Source organism: Canis lupus, chromosome 6, assembly GCF_048164855.1.
Source record: "Canis lupus baileyi chromosome 6, mCanLup2.hap1, whole genome shotgun sequence".
NCBI lineage: Eukaryota > Metazoa > Chordata > Mammalia > Carnivora > Canidae > Canis > Canis lupus.
The window spans coordinates 51,880,219-51,886,408 of NC_132843.1; the positions used below are offsets into that span (position 1 = coordinate 51,880,219).

Consider the following 6,190-nt stretch of genomic DNA (forward strand, 5'->3'; position numbering starts at 1 on the left):
ATACTTATGGATGACAATGATAGAGAAGCCCTAGGTGAGATGCTAATATCTAATCATTTTTCCAACAATCTTTATTTTTTTTTTTTTAAGGAAAAAAAACAAAAAAAAAAAAGGTAAAACTAAAACTTAAAAACAGCTTTAGGGAAATGAACAACTTAAACCAGAAAGAGAAAAACAGTAGTACAACGGTCAGTTGCTCCCACAAACCGTGAAAGTGCGGCTGAGGTTAGCAGAGCTGGAGAAAAAAAGAAAACAAGAAGTCAACTTCGATTCGAGTCTCGCCCTGAGCTTTTTTCTTGCGCTAAGCCCCGCTCCCAACCCTCCCCGAGAAGAGCAAAGAGCCTCTGTAAGCGCGGCTCCGGAGAACTTAGGCTCTGTCTTTGACAACCCAGTGTTTCCCCGAGGGGGTGCACCGTTCCTGGAGGTACTGCAATACCAGGTCGATGCGCGGAGTGGACGGAGCAAGCTCCTATTCCATCTCCCTGCTCCAAAAATCCATTTAATATATTGTCCTCGGATAGAGGACGTATCAGATATTAAACTGATAAGAACAGATACTACACTTGATCTTAGCCAAAAGGCCGAGAAGCGATCCAACAATCTTTAAATAACTCCTTCCCTATAGGATTACATTGCTGTCAATAAATGGAATTAGGATAGGAATTAAAAGTTGCCAATGGATTATAAGGAGAAGATCCGTGAAAGGGGTCTCCCAAGCCCAAGTCTACGCGTTAGATTTTCACAACTACAACCACTAGGTTGTTGGTAATGTTTAAAGAAATTCAATGAATGAAACATGGGATTGGTGCTTCTTAATACTTTTTGTGTAGGAGCCCACTGTGGTTCTTATGACAACAATGACTCCTGTCTCAAAACAAAACAAAAAACAAAAAAGGCATGCTTTTACATATGCCCATCCTTGTTTTGAATTTCTCTTGGCTCTCCCATTCACTGATGGACCTATGGACTCCAAACCAGTAGACCCAGGGTAAGAATTTCTGGTCTAGATCATTTTTCTTTTTCTTTTTTTCTTTTTAATGTCACTCAAACAATTCTATTTATTTCTATTTGTGTTCATTTTTTATTAAGTTTTTTTTATTTTAATTCCAGTATAGTTAACATATAGTGTTATACTAGTTTCAGGTGTATAATAGAGTGTTTCAACAATTCTATATATCATTACTCAGTACTCATCATAAGTGTATTCTTAATCCCCTTCACCTATTCCACCCATTCTCCAGTCCTCTCTTCTCTGGTACACTTTATTTGACTTTATTTTTAAATATTTTATTTTTAAGTGATCTCTACACCCAACATGGGGATTGAATTCACAATCTCCAGATCAAGAGTCTCATGCTTACCGACTGAGCCAGCCAGGTGCCCCTGGTATGCTTTATTTTAAATGAGTACTCTAAATCAAAGCTATTTTTTTTTCAACAAGAACATTTTTTTACTTGAAGTAAACTTCAGAATACATGGTTCTAAAACATATATATATATATATATATATATATATATATATATATATATAATTTTCCATCAAAGAAAAATAGAATACACATTTTCTTCAAGTACACACAGAAGAATCCCCTGGTTAAATCACATAAAAAGAGACATAACAAATATACAAACTTAAGAAGACTTAAATCATATCAAGTATATTTTCCAACCATAATGGTACAAAACTAAAGACCAAAAGTAAAACAAAACTGGAAAATCTACAATGTAATTATTAAATATGTAGTATGTAAATATTAAACACATGCTACTGCACAAGCAATCAGCCAAACAAAAAATCAAATGGCAAATCAAAATATGTCCCAAAACAAAAGAAAACACAATATTCCAAAACCTTTGGGATGCAGCAAAAGTAGATGTTAGAGTGAAATTTATGTGATAAATGCTTGTATTAAGAAAAAAAGTTCAAATTAACAACTTAATGTCATACCACAAGGAACTAGAAAACGAAGAAACTTAGCTGAAATTTAGTGGAGGGAGGAAATAACAAAGAAAAATCAGAAATAGGAGCACCTGGATGGCTTAGTGCTTGAGCGTTTGCCTTTTGCTCAGGTCGTGATCCTCAGGGTCCTGGGATGGAGTTCCATATTGGGTTCCTCCCAGGGAGCCTGCTTCTCCCTCTGCCTCTCTCTGTATGTCTCTCACGATTAAATAAATAAAATCTTTTTTAAAAATTTTAGAAATAAATAAAATAAAGACCAGAACAAGCAACAAGATAACATCGAAAGTAATAACCAGTTTTTAAAAAATAAATAAATAAACAAAATTGGCACTGCCTCAACTACATTAACTAAGAAAAAATAAGTTAAGACTCAAAAACCAAAATGAGAAATGGAAGAGAAAACAATACAACAGATAACCACAGAAATACATAGTGTGAAACAGATTACTAAAAACAGTTATATACTAACAAATTAGATAATTCAGAGAAAAAAAGATAATTCCTAAAAATGCACAAGTTTCCACAATTAAATCATGAATCTTGAATTCAAGAACAAGGAGATCTTAGACCATAAACAAGAATAAGAGTCGGACTAGCAATCAAAAATCTCCCAGCAGAAAAACGAACAAGGGGGGGGGGGGTGGAAAGGGAGGTGGGCAAGGGAGTGGGGGTGACTGGGTGACAGGCACTGAGGGGGGCACTTGATGGGATGAGCACTGGGTGTTATGCTATATGTGGGCAATTTGAACTCCAATAAAATATAACTTAACAAAAAAAATCTCCCAGCACAGAAAAGCCCAAGACCACATGGTTTCATTGGCAAATTCTACCAAACATTAAAAAGATAATTAATGACAATTTTTACCAAAATTTTAACAAATGATAAAATAAAGGGGAAACATTCAAAACCATTCCACAAGGCCATTACTACTGTGATAACAAAGTGGGATAAAAACAACACAAGAACAAAAATCTAATTTGTCCAGTGTGAGTATTGCTACTCTGACTTTCTTTTGACATTCATTTGCATGATAAATATTTCTCTACCCCCTTGCTTTCAATCTGCAGGCCTCTTTAGATCTAAAATTACTCTCTTACAGGCAGTATATACTTGGATCTTGTTTTTGTTTTTTAATCCATTCTGATATCCTATGTCTTTTGATAGGAGCATTTAGTCCATTTACAAAGTAATTATTGATAGATATGTATTTATTGCCATTTTATTACTTGTTTTCTCATTGTTTCTAGAGATTTTCTCTGATCCTTTTTTGTCTTTGTCACATCTAGTCTCTCCTTTGCATTCAGAGTCCCCTTCAATATTTCTGGCAGGGCTGGTTTAGTGGTCATGAACTCCTTTTGTGTTTGTCTAGGAAACCATCTCTCCTTCTATTCCAAATGATAGCATTGCTGTATAGAGTATTTTATCTGCAGATCTTTCTCATTCAGCAATTTGAATATATCATGCCACCCTCTTCCGGCCTGCCAAATTTCTGTTGAGAAATCTGCAGCTAGGCTTATTGGTCTTTCCTTTTAAGTTACTGACTTCTTGTGTCTTGTCATTTTTAAGATTTTTCCCTTATCAGTATATTTGGCAAATATATAATTACAATATGTCTTTGTGTTGGCCTGATTTTGTTTATTTTGATAGGAGCTCTCTGTGCCTCCTGGATTTGGATGTCGGTTTCTTTCTCTAGATTAGGGAAGTTTTCTGCTATTATTTCTTGTAAAAAAAAAATTTTCTGCTCCCTTTTCTCTTTTTTCATCTTCTGGGATTCCTATAATAAGAATTTCTATAATATGAGTCATCTTCTGGGACTCCATCATATGAAGTCACTGAGTTACCTCTGTCTATTCTTGTGTTGCATAATTCTCTCTTTTGTTCAGCTTCACTACTTTTCATTACTTTGTCTTCCAGGTTACTAATTCATTCCTCTGCTTCTTCCAGTCTGCTGTTCATTGCATCAAGCCTGTTTTCAATATTGTTTATTGCATTATTCATCTCGATGGATTATTTTTTAACTCTTTTATCTCTGTGGTAAGGGTTTTTCTAATGCCTTCCATTCTTTTCTCAAGCCCAGTGAGTATCCTTATGATTGTTGCTTTAAATTCTCTATCAAACATATTACTTATATCTATTTTGCTTAGATCTCTGGCTATGGCCTTATCTTGTTCTTTCATTTGGGATAAATCCCACTGTCTTAGCATTTTATCTAAGTCCCTGCCTTCTTCTATATGTTAGAAAAGCCAATTATGTCTCCTGCTTCTGAAAATAAAGATCTTATGAAGAAGAGGTCATGTAGTGCCCATGACCTGGGGCTTCAGGGAGTGTCTCTAGTGTGTGCTGCATGTGCTCTGCTGTTGTGTTTCAGCTGCTCTATCATTCAGGCCAGTCACCTATGGAGGTTCTCCTTGCTTGCATTGGGCAGTGTTTGTTCCCTGGACTGAATGTGGCAGGTTCTAACAGGTGTGCTCTTGTCTGCTTATGAAATGAGACCTGTCACCAACGCCACCAGAACTGAGGCCCTGCAAAGGTCTCTGGTCAGGAGATGTGGTGCGGGCAGGGTTTTGTGCTGGTCTTCTAGGGGAGGGGCCCACTGTGCTGGGACTAAGGTGAACTTGACCTAGAAGGGTAGTTCTGCCAGAGCCCAGGGGGTTGGAGCTTAGTGTAAGCAAGTTAGGCAGCCAGTGTCCAAGCTGAGCTGTTTCCCTCAAGTGACTCTGCTTATGCTGAGAGGCAAGGGAGGGAAATGGCACCAGCCAGCCCCTTTATCCTGGAGAGGTATCTTCCTGGATGCCACCTCTCAGGGAAGCACTCCTAGAATAGGGAATAATCTCTCCACTGTGTGCTCCAGACATTTTTCAGATTGCTATTTCCATGTTGTCTGCCCCTGGATTGTCTATCTCCTCTCCAGGAGCAGCACAGTGATCTACCCCAGCCAAGCCTGCTGATCCTTGAAGTTCCAGGCTTTAGAGATATGGTGTGGGCAGGGACCTAGGCTGGTTTTCTTGAGGAAGGGACCCACGGTGCTGGTACTGAGGTAAGTTTAACCAAGAAAGGCAGTCCTGTCAGAGCACAGCAGGGTTGGGGGCAGAACTTGGTGTAAATAAGTGGGGCAGCTGGTATCGGCTCTGTGCTGCCTCACACCGTGGCCCTGTGTTTATGCTGAGGGGAAAGAAAGGAAATGGTGCCAGCCAGTTCCCCTCTTCCTGGAGAGGTGTTTCTGCGAACATTGCCTCTCAGCAATGCTCTCCCAGATGAGCAAATAATCTCCCCCACGTGTGCCCCAGGTGTTCTTCACTTTATTTCACACTGCATCCAGGTTGTTTACCTGCCTTCTCCGCAGGATCAGAGCAGTGCACTCAGGGGTCTATCCCAGCCAGGCCCACTGACCTTTAAAACTCCAGGCTTTAAGGCCCACTGGTTGTAAGAAAATCACAAAATTCAACCTCACTTATTTTCCAAGCCAATGGCTTTGGGGAAACATTCTTTGGGCAGTCCCCTGTGCACTCCTCTCTCTTGCTTTTCTCTGCAACTACTGCTCCCCACTCCATAGCACCCATGATCCATTTCTCCCCAAGCCACATCTCTGCATTTCCTCTCTTCCTCAGTGTGGCTTCTTCTCTCCCTTTAGTTGTGAAATTTGATCTATCAGCCTTCAAGTCAATTTCTAGGGTGTTTAGGATGATTTGATAGTTATCTAGATTTGTTTGTGGGAGGAGAGGAGCCTCAGGTTCTCCTACTCTGCCACCATCTTTGATTTCTCTGGTCTAGATCATTTCTAAGGCCTTTTAGGTCTAACATTCTACTTATCTATGAGTTGACATTGTTATATTCATAATTCAGTGCTGCTGAGGTTTAGCCATATTACCTGAGTTAAATTTTTAACATCTCTGAGTTTCTAGTGCTTCTTTATAATTGCAAGGATTATATGAAAAAATACCTTTAAAACCTGTTATTTTGCCCTTCACCTCTATGGTAGACCAAATAATGGCTTCCTTCTCAACGATGCCCACACTCTACTCCCTGGGTCCTATAAATATTTGAAATCATAAGGCAAAAGAGGCTTTGCAGATATAGGTAAGTTTACAGACTTTAAGACAAGGAAATCATCCTGATTTATGTGATGGGTTCAATTAAATCACTTGAGCCTAAAAACAGAAAAATTTCTGCAGCTGAAGTCAGAGAGATGTGGTAGACTAAGAAAGAGGAATGAGGCAGAGGAGAAGAAA

At 38.8% G+C, this 6,190-nt stretch overlaps 1 non-coding gene across 1 annotated transcript; it reads right to left on the bottom strand.

The window, feature by feature from the left end:
• Positions 1-402: 402 nt before the first annotated feature.
• Positions 403-593, bottom strand: LOC140636157 (U2 spliceosomal RNA). The gene has a single exon (XR_012033475.1). It is a non-coding gene; the product is annotated as a U2 spliceosomal RNA (small nuclear RNA).
• Positions 594-6,190: the final 5,597 nt, after the last annotated feature.